The sequence below is a fragment of the Eulemur rufifrons genome, chromosome 18 (genome assembly GCF_041146395.1).
Source record: "Eulemur rufifrons isolate Redbay chromosome 18, OSU_ERuf_1, whole genome shotgun sequence".
In the NCBI taxonomy this organism is placed as follows: Eukaryota; Metazoa; Chordata; class Mammalia; order Primates; family Lemuridae; genus Eulemur; species Eulemur rufifrons.
The window spans coordinates 38,002,711-38,018,254 of NC_091000.1; the positions used below are offsets into that span (position 1 = coordinate 38,002,711).

Consider the following 15,544-nt stretch of genomic DNA (forward strand, 5'->3'; position numbering starts at 1 on the left):
ATCGGTGTAGACATGGGTGTAATTAGGCATGCACAGTTAGGGCTGGGAGATTATATTTTGGGTATACTCAGGATAGAGTCAGCTTTGAATTATCCAGGCCAAACAATAGCCAAACAAAAAAGCATTTTGTTTGTTTGCATTTGCTTTTTATTTTTGTGATAATCAGAGCCAGACAATAAGGAAGGGGGTTGACATGCTGCTGGGGCATTTGATACAATGTCAGCTCATGGCTGAGTGTTTTGCTTCAGCCTTCTTTGTAAAGGGCAGTAGTGTTCAGGCTGAAACGGGGCTTCAGAAGGTTAAAGAGAAGGAACTCAGACCAGGGTAGGTGCAGCACTACCCTGTGGTTGTGGGTTTTAGCTGGCAACCAAACTCGCAAGACACAAGTAGGCTTGAAGGATACAAAGTAGGAGACACAGCAGCTCCCTTTGCCCCCCATCCTCCTCAAGGATGTCCCGGAGATGATAGTCAAGGTGTGTGGGGGTTGCTTTGACACACAGAAGTCATAGCTCCTTTTCCCCACCAATCTTTTATGTCATCCTACTTAGTCAACTCACAGCTTCTCCAATGCACACCACAAATGAGGCAGACATGACATTTATCATTTTTCTTGACGCTACTGTTTTCAAGGGAACAGTGCTGTGGAAAAACCAGGTCATACTTGGGCAAGCTGGATGGAACCCAGGCCTGATGCTAACTTTTTACCTGCAATAGTGGTTGAATTGTGACCCCTCAAAAGATATACTGAAGTCCAGCCAGGCATGGTGGCTCACACCTGTAATCCTAGCACTCTGGGAGGCCGAGACGGGCGGATCGTTTGAGCTCAAGAGTTCAAGACCAGCCTGAGCAAGAGCGAGACCCTGTCTCTACTAGAAAAACAGAAAGAAATTAGCTGGACAACTAAAAATATATATAGAAAAAATTAGCTGGGCATGGTGGCGCATGCCTGTAATCCTGGCTACTCGGGAGGCTGAGGCAGAAAGATCGCTTGAGCCCAGGAGTTTGAGGTTGCTGTGAGCTAGGCTGATGCCACAGCACTCACTCTAGCCCCAGCAACAGAGTGAGACTCTGTCTCAAAAATAAAAAGATATACTGAAGTCCGAAGTCATGTTACCTGTGAATGTGACCTTATTTGGAAATACGGTCTTTGTAGATGTAATCAAGTGAAGATGAGGTCATACTCAGAGTGGGCCCTAATCGAATATGACTGGCATCCTTATAAGAAGAGAACATAGACGCAGGGAGGAGAAGGCCATGTGAAGACACAGAGACACACAGGGAAAAGATGGCATGGAACATGGAGAGACATTGGAGTGATGCACCTGCAAGCCAAAGAATACAGGGCCTACCAGGAGGTGGGAGCGGCAATGAAGGATCCCCTAGAGGCTTCAGGGGAGGCCTGACCATGTCAACACCTTGATTTTAGACTTCTAGTCCCCAGAACTGTGAAAGAATAAATTTCTGTTGTCTTAAGCCATGCCAGTTTGTGGTACTTTGGTACAGAGCCCTAGGAAGCAAATATAATAGGTAAAAATAATGTAAGAGAAAACTCACTTGCTCTAAATAAATTTAAATCTCCTGGCTTCAACAAATCATATTCTAGGTCCTGAGAGAATACATAGCTAACATGACAAAATCCCTGATTTAGGGAAAGGGAGAATTTCCTGAAGACAAAGACAGGGAAATATACTTTTCATTTACAAAAATGAAACCCACCAATTATAGACTATGGAACTCCATATCAAGCATCTTGCTAGAGAAGGATTATTAATGGGCTGTCTGGTAAGCAGGTAGAAAAGAAAGCATTATGAGTTACATAAGAATAAATTATACCAGACCATCCAAAATTCCTTCTTGGGTAAGGTTACTAGATGCAAATTTTCAATATGAGTCAACATGAGAAACATGCCAAGAAAAGAGGGATGAATGCAGAGGTAACTAATTAATAAAAGGATAGGGCCTGGAGCAAGAAAAGTGATGCTGTCTTTCTACGTGTGCTGGTCAGACCCCACCTGGATATGTCTTCAGTGTTGGGCAGCACCCTGTGGGAAATCAGGTAATCTGGAGGGAGACTAAGGTACTGGCCTGGCAGTCAGGGCTGCTTCATCTGGGTCACCTTTACTGAAATGCTGCCTGGCTGAGAAGAGCTATTCTGACCCTGAAACCCAGTCAACATGATTGTGGGTTGGAGGCGGGGACCCCTGTCCCCAGGAGTAATTTTGTGAGGTTCTATTCACATCATTTATTTTTATATCACCAGTGCCTAGTAAACCACCTGGCACATAATCATTTGTGAAATGTATAACATCGAATGGTAATCCCAAGGCCGAGCCAATTCTGGTGTGAGTTCTTGGGTTGGAACTGGGTCAGCTAGTTCCCCAGTTAATCTACCTCTACCCACATGACCCCAGTAGGTTAAGGCCAACCTGGACTTTCTCTCTTCCTGAGGACACTTAAAGAGAAGATCCTTTCTGCTTCATCCACCGTTATTTTCAGACAGCCCTGTTTGTCTTTGGACCTCCCCACAGCCTCTAAAGAATGACCTCAACCCCTGAAGATGGGGGGACCTCACCAGGGCCACTGCCAGTAGAGAGGAAGGAGCCTCTTGGTGTCCGAAACAAATGACCCAACCAAACTGACTAGATAGAGTCTGGACTGGCTGGAAAGAGCCTGGTTTTCAGGGGCTGCACCTGGAGTGCTGACCTGTGAAACCCTTTATATCTTCTCCAGTTGCTGAGTCCTGAGCTAAAGGATGGAAATAATTATTCCTTGGCATCCTCTTTCATAAGACCATTGGGCAATAATTTTTGTAAAGCTTTGTTTGTTTTATGTCTTTAAAAAATTTTTTTAGTGACATAATTATACATTATGATGGGGTACAGTGTGATGTTTTAATATATGTATATGTTGTATAATAATCAAAATAGGGTATTTAGCATATCCATCACCTCATACCTTTATCATTTCTTTGTTGCGAGAACAATGAAAATTCTCTCTTCTAGCTATTTTGAAATATACAATATTGTTAACCGTAGCCACCCAACTGTGCAGTAGAATACCAGAACTTATTCCTTCTATTGAACTGTAACTTTGTACCTATTGACCAATCTCTTCCTACCCCCACCTACCTCCACTTCCCCACAAAGCTTTCTGAAATCAGAGATAAGAAAAATGAAATAATGATTGCATTAGGCAGAGTTTATAAGCTGCTGATTTCAGGTTGCCTCCTGCTAGTTGGTTATATTTATGTCTCACTGAAACACATCACCTCTTTAATCAGCTGGCTTTGTTCCACTCTGGAAGTGCCTGATTACTGTTCTTGCTCTTGCACATCCTGGAGGGGCATCGTCACACACTGAAAGAGGAACTGTGCCAGCCACAAGACGTGGACTCTAGTTCACCTCTACTACATTATGCCCTGGGCTCGTCACTTTACTTTTCTAAACCTCAGTTTCCACTAAAATAATATTAATACCTGCTCTACCTGTTTCTGGGTGATGATCAAAGGGAAAATATATTATGAAGGTACTTTCTAGTTTATAAACCACCAATCAGATATGAAGAACTTCCTCTCCCTAATGGTCTCTGATCCAACTGTTTTTGAATTCTGAAATGAACTTTTACCTTTATATCATATTCATTTACTCATTCATTTGTAGGACTTCTGTCATACTCCATCTATTTATTGGGCACCTACTCTGATAGGCAGTGTACTAGAGGCTGGAGAATTACAGACGTAAAAGATGGAAGCTTCAACAGTTTTCAACAAAAAATGCTATGGAACACACAGGAGTGGTGCCCAATGAGGACTGGGGGTGAGAGAAGTCAGAGAATCCTTCCCAAAGTGGGTAGTGGCTTTGCTGAGTTCTGAAGGAGCCAAAGGAGTTAACCAGGGAAGGAGGCAGGAGAGGATGAGTGTTCCTGGCAGAACAAGTGGTGTGTGAGCCTCAAGATTAGTTTCCCAAAGGGAGTGTTCCTGGCTTGCTGGGGGGACAAATGTATAGGACTCTCTCATGCATGGGAGGATGTTTGGCATCCCCATCCCCAGACACTAAATGTCAGTAACACCCCCACACACCCCCACATACTAAGTATGACAGCCAAAGTGCCCTTTCACATTTCCAAACGCATAGCCCACCACCCCCTGGGGGGTTTGGTACCATTCCTTGGTTGAGAGTCACTGCTAAAAAAATACATGGTGGAATGTCTTAGGAACTAGAGTATGACCAGGGAGGACAGAAGGTGGAGAAAAACGAGGAAGACAGAGGCCAGGTCATAAATGGCCTTGCATGCCATCCTAAAGACTTTGCTTTCTAGGAGAAATTTCCTTGATCAGGGGTAGGGTGACTGTATATAAAGTGCTTTGGACTGAGCCTGGCATATAAAACAGGGTCAATAAATTCTGGATTGCTATCTCCTGTGATCCTGCCAAACCCAATTTAGTAGCATGTGTCCTGTTCTTCTGTATATGCACTAAGCACTGTGTGCTTCCCCATTGTACATCATAGTCAAACTGGCTGATGACAGTTAACTCTAATATCCATCCCAACAAAGGAACCAGTGCGGAGAGGCTAGATAGCTCCAGGAAGTCAGTAAGCTGTGCAGCGATCTTAATCCCAAGGATCTAGGGCTCTTCTCTGCTTCTGAGGCGCCATTATCTGGCTGCTTGAAGCCTCAATACAGGTAAACTCCAACTCAGAAAGAAACTTACCAACAGCCACTACCACCACCTACCTGTTGCCAGGGAGTGCCATGGTGAAGATGCTGTGGCCTGCTAAAATATCCTGTGGTAACCCAAGCGCCAACTTATAAACAGTTGTGTTCATTTGCCAAGACACCTGGTAAAAATGAGGCTGCATTTTCCTATAATCAGCAATATTACGTATGTTTGTTAGATTTGCAGCTGACCCCTCAAAACCCAGTTAACCCACACAGTAGTTAAGCCATGGTGATGAGGGTATTTGGAACCCAATTATCCTGTGAAATGCTATTTCTATGGAAGAGGTATTCCCAATTCCAGGTAAAAGATCAGAAGCAAATATCAGCCCTTTTAACCTAGGTTTCAGCCATACTTAGCTTCTTCTCTCAATTCCTGTGAGCCATCTTTTGTCTTTTCCTGAAATGCTCCCTGCTCCTCTCTGCCCAGGGATCGCTCTCCCATGGGAGCCCAGAGCATCTACTTCCTCTTGCCAGCAAGCACTTACCACTCCACATTGCAATTGCCTGCTTATTAATTCATCTCCCACACTAGACTGTGACCTTCCTAAGGGCTCAGAAATCGTTAAATTCTTCTTTGTATCCTCAATGCCTACTCAGTGCCTAAAACACACTAGACGTTCAACAAGTGTGTTCATCGGAAAGACTGAAGGAGTATGTGAACCTTCTCCAACCACAAACATGGCAACAAGACCAAGGATCCTTCCCACTTCTCCACCACCTTCTGGGAACAGAGACCTGGTTCAGTTGAGTCTGGGCTGAGTGGGGGGAGAGAAGGAGAGAGGTCAGGAGAAAGGGTGTACTGTGGACGGGGTCAGCATTTGATGAATTTGGCTTTGGAATGGGCTCAGTAGCAGAATGAGAAGAAGAGAGGCCTCCTGTCATAGCAGGTCAGATGCCTTAGTGATGGCCTGTCTTAGGGAGAGGACATTGTAAAACTGAAGTCGGGGTAGCCTGCCTGTAGTTTTAGGAGTTGGTACTAATTAAACTGTAGACTTCTAAAGCAAACCATATGTCCACACAAAACCTCACACACAAAAGTTTATGGCAGCATTGCTCATAATAGCCAAAGAGTGAAAACAATGCAAATGTCCCATCAACTGATGAATGGATAAACAAAATGTGCTATATCCCTACGATGGAATATTGTTCAGCCCTACAAAGGAAATACTGATACATGCTACGACATGGATGAACTTTAAAAACATTATGCTAAGTGAAAAGAACCAGATGCATAAGACCACATATTATATAATCATGTGATTCCATTCATGTGACAGTCTAGAATAGGAAAATCTATAGAGACAAAAAGTAGGTTAGTGATTGCTTAGGACTGGGGGGTAGGGTGAGGAGATAGAGAGTGATAGCTAACGGGTACAGGGTTTCTTTGTGATGTGATGAAAATGACTGTGAGGTGACTTTGTGAGGTGACTAAAATTGACTGTGGTAATAGTTGCCCACACCTATGAATAGAGTAAAAGCCATTAAATTGTATACTTTAAATGAGTGAATTGTATGGTATATGAATTATAACTCAATGAAACTGTTAAAAAAAAAAAAAAAAGAACCACAAAACTTCTAAAGCAGGCTGTTAACCTAAGCTTTTGAGAACTGGGTATCACTGAAAATGACATGCCAAATTTGGCACGTCCGCATTTCCAGGGTCTGTCGGTTGCACTGGATTCTGACTCCCCTGCCCCTACCAAAGGTAATCACCACTGCTTTGCAGAGCTGAGGCCTCTTCAAGGGCTCAAGGCAATGTTTGACTGCTTGGGAAGAATGTGATAAATATTAATGTAATCAAATATGCAGATGCAGTCTTTCAAAATAAAAATTATTAGTGATCACTTTAAAACTAATAACTAACCAACGAATAGGATGCAATACTGTTCCCTGCCTCGATAGCTGTAGAAAAGGGAACAATTGTGAATTCTATCCTGATATGCAAGGTTTTTTATTCCAAAGTCTTTTTTGTAATATGAGGACGCAGTCACTTTTATACAACTGTTTACTGATTATTTTTATGTTATTGATACCCTTTTAAAATAAGTTTAATGACTTGGCAGGAAATCAAGTTCTGTATAAATGTAAAGTTTATCAGGTTTCTCCACCTTTAACTGTAAACTTCATTATCAGAAAAAGAACAGGGTCTGGTCATCCCCTGAATCAAATAAATGTACAATATAATTTTTCTCTGGATGGCTAGAACCACAAAAAGCAGAGAAATATCATTTGCATGATTTGACTTTGCGGAACTGTATCTTATGGACCCCGTCCTGGGTAAATGCCAGGAGAGGAAAAATAGTAGAAGCTTGTGGAACTTTTGCATTTTTAAAATTACATTTGTGTTTCAAGCTATTTGAAACGTCTAAGGAAATAGATCATCTTTTTTCCCCCCTATCTAACGGAAGTCTTAAGTGTGTGCTCTCACACTCCCCCCAAACACTCCTCTAAATCTGAACTTTTCATATTGAGGCACCGTCTACCTGGCTTTCTTTCTAGAATCTATCCTCGCTGCTTTCCCCCTTTGCGTAGGAGCAACCTCCTCTGTCTGATTTGCAGCACTCCTGGTACCTGCCTGGAGCCGCGTTGCTCCAGGAGACGTGCACGGGTTGCCTCCGGCTGGGCTAATCCTGCAGTCACATTCTGGTGATGGGGCCGAGCGGCCCAGCACGGGAGCATGGCAACAGCTGACTGCTGACTCAGAGGGAAAGCGAGCCACCCACGAATCTCATTGTAGCTCGCTGCTGCATCCCTATCCCATAATCCCCTGCTTGGTTTGCTGCAGTCTTTTCAACAGACGCTGAGTGAGAAAAAGATGTCCTGGAAGATAAAGATTGATTGGTTTGAATGCCGAAGGGGGTCTTCCACTTGTTAATGACCCCGAAACATTCCTGCCGACTTTCCAGCCTTCTCTCATTTCCTCCATTTTTCTCTTCCTCTGTGCTGTTCATGAGCTGGCACATCACTACTTAGAGCAGAAGATATGCTGGGCTTCTGATGATGGCTGCACTGCATGGTAGGGAATTTTAACCCGTCTCTTTGCATGGCGCTTGCAAACTTGAGATGTTAGCAGAAATGTGCATTGTTCTTTTGGAGTGCCGCGTAGCTGCAGCGACAGACTTGGGAGGATTTAATTCTTTGCCTCGTTGATTAGTCTGTTTGTCTTCAGAAATGGGTAGGTCTCATACGTTCAAATTGCTTAGCATTATGCCAGGTGGATGACTGATTTCTCCTGCTCTGTCTGTTCTGGCTTTTTTTTTTTTTTCCTTCCTTTTCCTCTCAGGGTGATGCTGCATGCTCTGTAGCTATAAAATAGAGACACAATCTTTGCTTAAACAAAGGCAGCCAATTAACAAGTATGGGGAGAAACTCATGCAAGATTTTCTTATCAAGTTCTAATGTGATCTGACTAGATTTTTATTTTTACTAGTCTTTATTTCAACATTTATCTTGGCTTGTTTTAAATAGAAGAAATTTTCCTACTGCATCTCTCTGTTGGGTGCAAATATAGGGATGAGATATTTAATTTGCAGGATTCCTTCCTTGCTACCCCAGGGTGGAGGAAAATGTGCAATGTGACCCTCCCCCCACCCTGTCCTCTAGGAGAGAACCCTGGGGTTGAGTTCCTGGCTCCCAGTTACCATTGGAAACCCATTCATTCATAATGCATGCATGACTCGACCCTGTGAATTCTGAGTGCCTTTGAGGACCAGCAAACAAATATACACCAAATGATTTGGGTTTTTTTCTGCCAATTTTTCTGCCATTGAAGTACAATCAAATCTGGGTGGAGCTCAATGATAACATTACACAGAAAAAAAAAATCCTTAGGTTGGACCTTAGTTAGGTTTGCTTCCCGAGACAGTGGGTAGTATTTTTGTGTCGGAGCTTTTTCTACAAGTGTGCCCCACCCTGTCATTATTCCTTATTTTGGGGGTATAGGGGAGCAAGTGGGAAGTCTATTTTAAACTAAAAATTGAATGTTAATAAATGGATTTCTGAACCAAAATATAAAATGACATTTTTGTCTTAAGAAAAGATGGTTTCAATGTCACAGCTTTCAAGAACAGATCTAGATTCAGAATGAGGCGTTTAAGAAATTATCAGTTCATTTCTTTGGCTTAGACTATGTTACATTTGGCTTAGATCATTCCTTGTGAAAAATTGTTCAAGGTTTGGAAAAACCTACAATATGTAAGGAGAACTATTTGTTCACACAGATTCTTCAATTTTTCTTTTAAGTATTTGGATTCAGTTCTGCCTTGTGTGAACCTATTTTCCAATGCCTTTCATTATTTCAGACAGAGGCTTCAACCCACTGTAATGTTAAATAATGCATGCCCCTCCCGAGTGAGCACACAATGAGAAGTTTCTTGTGTGCTGTGCTATGAGAAAGCAGCTTTCTGTTGCAGACATGAGTAGTGGCCCTTCCTCAACCTTTAAGTATTTCTTTCCAATTTTCTCCTAGGAAGGCACAAGCGATTTGCATTGAAAAGGTTAAAACATGGCTGAATGTAACAACGTTCTCTGATAGAATGTGCTGTTTTGAGATAGATGAATGCAGCATATATAACCAACACATTTTTAAAAAGGAGAATGAAGTCTGTACACATTTTTCACCATGGTTAATATTATAATTCTGAGATGACTTAGTTTCTTTTAATTTATAAGATAACAAAAGCTTAGTGGATTTTGTTGCTTGTGAAATAAAGACACTCATTCTTTGTCTTACTAAGAAATGAAAATGTCCCTTATTTGGATACCTCTAGGCTCTACTTTCTCCAGACTTGGGAGTTTCTTTGATCTATCTTTATTAAGTAGAAAAAAATTCCAAATGTGTAGCAATTTTTAAGACTCCCTTGTGCCTCTTTTCATTATCTGATGAAACTAAGACTTTAACCAGGTATTTGTATGTATTATTGAAATGCATAGAAGAGAAATACTTTCAAACTTTAAAAATTTGCTGCCAAATTATTTACTATCATACTTTTCAAAAAATGTCACCGAATTACTTCTAATTGTGGCAAAATGATAATCTGCACACATCTGTAATTGCTTTTTTACAAAATATCTCTGATGCCATCTGTGTCCTTTTATTACTTCTATAAAAAAAGGTTTTAGTTTAGAGTACAATTGCTCTATAATGGGATTGGCTATTAGGGTTCTCTGAAAATTTTTATTGTACAGGCTGTCTCAATTTCAGGGATCAGGTTTCTTCCTAAAATTTGGAGCTTTAGATTGGACCAGAAAGTGAGAAATGAGCCAAGTATTCAAATAGCATCATTGAAGGAAACATATTGCTGCTTTTGGTATACTAATCTCTCTGTCCCCTTCTACTTTACCAAACTCTTTTGCCTTCATATTCTCAACAGCCTACATTCCTCCGTTGAGTGCTTTTTATTATTGTTCTTAAAAACTTAAGTACGTACTCTAATCAACAACAGAATTAAATAATGCGCTTTCTGTATGCCAGGGGCAAAGAGGTGTTTACTGTTAGTAGAACTGTGTCTTTTGGAGTTCTGATGTGACCTAACTTTGTCTTCCCGCTTCTTGCCAGCCTTCCCAAACCCCAGGGTCGGTCCCCAGCACTTAGCGCCCTGGCTGTACTCTGCCTTTTTTGTGGTTCCAGAATATTCAGGCTCTTTGTGTAGTCCCCAAGGAAAGCGAGGGAGGAGACTTGGCAAAGTGATGGATGTGGAGAGAAGAGACCCCACTCATCTTAGCTGTCCCAGGGTGCTGTAAGATGAATGTCCATTAGCCTGACCACTTAACACTCCATCACAGACTCAGTCTTCCGGGAGCTTAGAGAACCCAAAGCAAATCTTAAGGACCTAACTGCAAAAGATGGGGACTTTATAAAGAAGGCAATGGCAAATGGTTATCTAGCTATGGTAAGGGAAATAGGCATACATATCATAAAGACAATTTGGGAACTCAACTTAAAAAGCAACTTCCAGATGGTAAAAACCAACACATCTAAGGAAGCTGTCATTCATCTGACCCTGGAAATAAGAAGGGGAAACAGAACTGTGGAGAGCTTGGGCACATCCTTGCCTGAAGACAGAGGTTAAAGCGGATGGCTCCTGCGTGCTACCCCCACCATCCCCGCCCAGCAAACACACACACACATACACACACATACACACACACCATCAGGAAAGATAATGCATCTAGCCTTCTAATTTACAAAATGGCCCATCTGGGATAGAGGCTTGATTTAACTGGAAATGGGTCACCCTGTTTTAACTTCACTGAAGATTGTCCTCTTTTCTTTCTTCTAATTGTCCTCAGTAACAATGCACATTCAATTGCAGGTAATGAGAATAGGCTCATCATTTTCAAAAATGAAAAATGCCTTATTTCTTTAATCATGTTTTAACTTCTGCCTTGAGCTCTAGGAGCCACATGTCCTGGCAGATAAAGGGTAGCATATGGTGAATTATAATAGATAATCCTAATGGTTCAGGATTTCCTTTATATAAATGTATCAGAAGATTTTCAACTGCTTGGGAAACTGATTTTCGCATGTCTGCACAAGAATAGTAACAAATGTAAGCATATGAACAAATAAATTCCACTAAAGTGGCACCAAGCGGTAACCCAGGAATGCCATAAAATTAGACTATAGAAATGGAATGGGGTACCTTTAGGATGATGCATAATCAAAAGTGCTGCTTCTTACCCACCAGTCAACATGTTAACATTTTATTTTTCAGAGGAATCTTGGCCTTGTTCCTCAACCTTGTTCCCTAGAGCAGCCAGACAAGGTTTTGCCAACTCTCTCCCCCTTTCAACAAGAGTGGTTTCACTTTGGCTTTTCTCTGCCATCATCCTCCCTTCCTGGTCTTTCTCACTCCGTTGTCAGCAGTAATGAGTCTGGATAGTTTTCTGATCTAAATGGTATAATTTGGGGTGGGAAATATGGTCTAAATCTTAGAATTTCAGACGCAGGCATTTTTCTCTCATTTTATGTCCTCTTATCAAGTTCTTTTCCATTTAATGGTAATTTCCACCAAATTGTAGGAGATTTCAGAAAGTGAGCCAGGAAAAACACCAGAGATGATGTGAGGAAAGAAATGCTAGGGCACGATTTTTCTATGCTCAAGGATTTGGTTATGTGATTGTTGCATTGTTTTTCCCACAACAAGCTTTGTTTAGTTGGCAAGCCCCCATTAATAAGGAATGTACGTGCCAACCTTCTTAGGCTTTTTATTTCCATGCATATATGTCCTCAATACTTCCCAATTCCTTTTCCTGCATTTGTGAGTGTGTTAAAATATGTCACTAATATTTACCCTCTGAATGGTGGCTTATGTTGCTGAGCATTAGACTATCACATGGGGGGGGAGGTGATGTCTGAGGTCAAGTGCAAGCATTCACGTGACCAGCAGCAACCGTGCTCCTTATCATGGAATCAGCAAGTGCCTGAGTCCATTTCCATGTTATACTTTGCTAGTTCAATTCATTCAAAAAATAATGAGTGTCTATGATGTACCAGGCACAGTTTTAGATGCTGTGACTACTGCAGTGAGCAGTTGGACAAAAATCCCTGCCTTCAAGAGCCTTACATTCTAGAAGGGGGGAGACTATATGCAAAATAAATATTAATAAATTGCATAGTATGACAGGAGGCTTAGTTCAAGCTGTTATAACAAAAATGCCATAGAGTGGGTGGCTTAAACAAAATGAATCTATTGTTTCACAATTCTGAAGGCTGGGAAGTCTGAGATCAGGGTGCCAGCATGGTGGGGTTCTGGTGAAGGCTCTCTTCCTGGTTTACAGACGGATGGCCCACATGGCGGGGCACAGAGGGAGTGAGAGAGCAATCTCTTGTCACTTCCTGCAAGAGCACTAGTCCCATCGCGAGACCAATCACCTCCCAAAGGCCCCACCTCCTAATGCCATCACATTGGGGGGTTAGGGCTTCAACATACGAATGGGGGAGGGACAAACATGGAGTCCATACAGAAGGTGACCAGTGCTATGGAGGAAAACCTAGCAAGGACAGGGTATAGCAGTCCCAGGGAATTGGGGACAAAATGCAATTTTAAGCAGAATGATCAGATTGAGCAGCTGACACTGAGCAAAGGGCTGGAGAAAGAGGAGTGAGCGCCTTTGTGAGGGGTCTTGCTGTTTATTTCCCATTGACAAGGAACATCAGCTAGTCTCCCATCTTGTGGTTGGCTAAGGTCAGTATCAAACTAATGTTGACTCTTTGTATCATTTAAAAATGGCTCTTCATGCCTTCATTATCATTTCCTTTCTCCTGACTTTTTGACAATGTGTCTGGGGTAGTTCCTGCACCCAAATGCATTCAGGCTCCTGAAGAGACAAAGTCCACCCTGGTATGTTTTCTTGAGCATCCCCCAGAAATGTGTTTTGCTGCTGTCCGGCAGAGGAGCAGTTCTGCATTCTGATCTCCTTTATTGTAGTGTACTGACTTCTGATGGTTATGTGGGTAAGAAGGGTCTCTGACTTTAAAAATTGAGATGGAGAAAGGAGACCAGACAAGAAACCAGATAAGTATGTATTACTTTTCTGACTGAAGGGACCAAAAACTGGTAGTGCCCAACCACTTTGATTAAGGCTGTTGTATATTTGGTGTGTATTCCTCATGGCATATTCAGACCGATTCAGACTTCCTGCAGTGCTTATTAGCACATTCTGTGCCTCGGTTCTTCTAAACACATTGTCCCTTTAGGAGTAGTCAAATTATTTTCCTAGTGTGAGTATCCAGGTATATTTAGGGAAGTATAACAATCCTGGCAGATTTGGGTGTCTTCGGGAGTTGGAAACTTTTTGTGTGGATTCTGGGAGTTCTAAAAATCCATATGCCTTCAACAGGTCACTTGTGACAGATCTGTAATACTGCCATGATTTTAAATTAGTGTTAATGAGTAAACTTAACTAATTCACCATGTAAATTAATTCACCATGTAAATTAATGATACTAACAAAGACTTGCTGTCACCCACTACAATAATTATCATAAAGTTAGAATGAAGTGTTTTTATTTTCAGCTTTAGAACATAAAAATGTTGGCTCAAGAAATTACATTTGGGCTAGGTGCGGTGGCTCATGCCTGTAATCCTATAATCCTAGAACTCTGGGAGGCCGAGGTGGAAGGATCACTTGAGCTCAGGAGTTCGAGACCAGTCTGAGCAAGAGCAAGACCCAGTCTCCGCTAAAAATAGAAAAAGTAGCTGGAAATGGTGGTGCGCCTATAGTCCCAGTTATTTGCCTATAGCTCCAGCTACTTGGGAGGCTGAGGCAGGAGGATCGCTTGAGCCCAGGAGTTAGAGGTTGCAATGAGCTATGATTACACCACTGCACTCTAGCCAGTGACTCTGTCTCCAAAAAGAAAGAAAGAAAGAAAGAAGTCATATTTGGTCAACATATATCATTTGATCAAAACAAGTATTTTTTCCTTGCCCAAAATAAAGAATTATAAGGTTAAAAAAAATTCAGTATGTTTTCTCTCTGTTTTCAATACCTAGCATGACTTTGATTACTTCAAAGTGTACTGTGAAAATTTTCCAAAGCTATTCAAAATACAATTATTTTTAACTGACTTTAGTTGAAAAGTGTAATATCTTTTTTTTTAAATACGGAATGCTTCACAAATTTGCATGTCATCCTTGCTCAGGGGCAATCATTTCTGTATCATTCAAATGTTAGTGTTGCCAGAGTAAGCACTCTTTTTTTTTTTTTAATAAACTATTTTATTTAGGACAAATTTGAGACTCGGTGGGTCTATGCATTTCTTCGAAGCACATCCTGCTAATCAGCGGTGGAGAGAGCGTCCATAACCGATCTCCAATGGCCCAACACACTTTCCACTGTGTCATGGACAAACTCCCTTCACTACTCACCCCTCCAAGTCAAGTGAAGTTACTTCCACAACTGAAGCCCACAATGTCCAAAACTACTCATTTAAAAAGCCCCATAGACTCTAGAAACTGAAAGGAAAATGGTGAAGTGTATATAATCTTTTCCTATAGCATCCAAATCCCTTCCTTTATTCAATAGGCTTCAGATACTCTTTCACCACCACAATAATGGTGGTGGTCTGAGGGTGAACAGACGATCTGTGGACGCTTATGAGGCTTAACAAGCCCATCGAATTAAAAAAAAAAAATGGCCTGTGGAACTTGGTATCCTCTAAGGTTGCCCGAATTTTACAACTCGGGGTCCCTAGGAACCCGGAAAAAAGCCCTCACCAGAAAGGAAACAAATGGGGACAAGTGGGAAGCACAGAAAGCAGACTAGGGTCATTTTCTCCGTGACTCCTTGGGGTGAAAACCGAGGACTTAGGTGACCAGAAGGGACATGCAGACTCCCTGTCCTCGGTCCCAGGAGTATCCATTCCAGTCCAGAAACGAAAACTTCGTTCCTTTCCCGCCTGAACCCAGAAATGTCTCTGCTGGGAGATAGTGCGACCTGCCGCTGAGGCTGGGACGAGGGATGAGGACATGGACCCCCCCCTCCACCCCATCTGGGGGCGTCCTGGTGAGGGGGCAGCGGAGCACAGCCGCACACATCCACATCTGTTCCCACCCGTCCTCCCCACCAGCACCCACGTCTCACTGCGAATCCCAGAGGAGACTGGGGCGCTAGGATCGAAAAGGGCTGTCAGCACTCTGTTGTTTTTATAAGTCTTTCTCTCTCTCTCTCTCTCTCTCACACACACACACACACACACACACACACCCCTCCTACTAAAGTGTTAAACTTGTATCATCGATTTACCCGATAAGGCAGAAAACTTGAAATCTGAGCTGTCTGATTCTCTGATCTTACTGGATGACCTTGGGTTACTCATTTA

The 15,544-nt window shown here is 42.1% G+C and overlaps 1 protein-coding gene and 1 pseudogene across 1 annotated transcript in view; one reads left to right on the forward strand and one right to left on the reverse strand.

The window, feature by feature from the left end:
* Nucleotides 1-15,544, forward strand: part of TRIM2 (tripartite motif containing 2) — an 85,158-nt gene that overhangs the window by 21,070 nt on the left and 48,544 nt on the right. The window lies entirely within an intron of this gene.
* LOC138399225 (U6 spliceosomal RNA) lies at nt 14,321-14,415 on the reverse strand (annotated as a pseudogene).